Source organism: Gekko japonicus, unplaced genomic scaffold, assembly GCF_001447785.1.
Source record: "Gekko japonicus isolate JY-2015 unplaced genomic scaffold, Gekko_japonicus_V1.1 scaffold3619, whole genome shotgun sequence".
Classification (NCBI taxonomy): Eukaryota; Metazoa; Chordata; class Lepidosauria; order Squamata; family Gekkonidae; genus Gekko; species Gekko japonicus.
The window spans coordinates 43,129-43,524 of record NW_015165345.1 but is presented as its reverse complement, the minus strand read 5'-3'; the positions used below and the strand labels follow the sequence as shown (position 1 = coordinate 43,524).

The following is a 396-nucleotide window of genomic DNA, read 5'->3' as shown; positions in this document are numbered from 1 at the left end:
TTCAGGTACAAGCTCTCCCTCCTCTGCGAGGGCAGATTTACACATTCCCCCCCCCCAATAGCTAGCAATCCAAAACAGTCCAGTGGAGCCTGAGCGGTGGGTGTTGTCTTCTGACACATTTCCGGTGATGTCAGGGGGCGTGGCATATGCAAATAAGGTATGCAAATAAGGTATGCTAATGCACTCCTGCACCTCTTTTTCTACGAAATGACCCCTGAAAATGATATTTGGGGAGGAGAAATGAGAGAGAGAGAACTTTTCCTTTGCCCTCCCCAAAATATTAGAACTGGGAGGCACCCAACAAAGTAGATTCAGGACAGACAAAGGGAAGAAGATGAGGAAGAAGAGGAAGAAGAGGAAGAGGAAGAGGAGGAGGAGTAAGAGGAGGAAGAAGAG

The 396-nt window shown here is 48.0% G+C and overlaps 1 protein-coding gene across 1 annotated transcript in view; it reads right to left on the bottom strand.

Annotated features, from left to right (window-relative positions):
* Positions 1 to 396, bottom strand: part of ATP8B3 (ATPase, aminophospholipid transporter, class I, type 8B, member 3) — a gene marked incomplete at its 5' end in the record, with an annotated part of 76,862 nt that overhangs the window by 34,418 nt on the left and 42,048 nt on the right. The window lies entirely within an intron of this gene.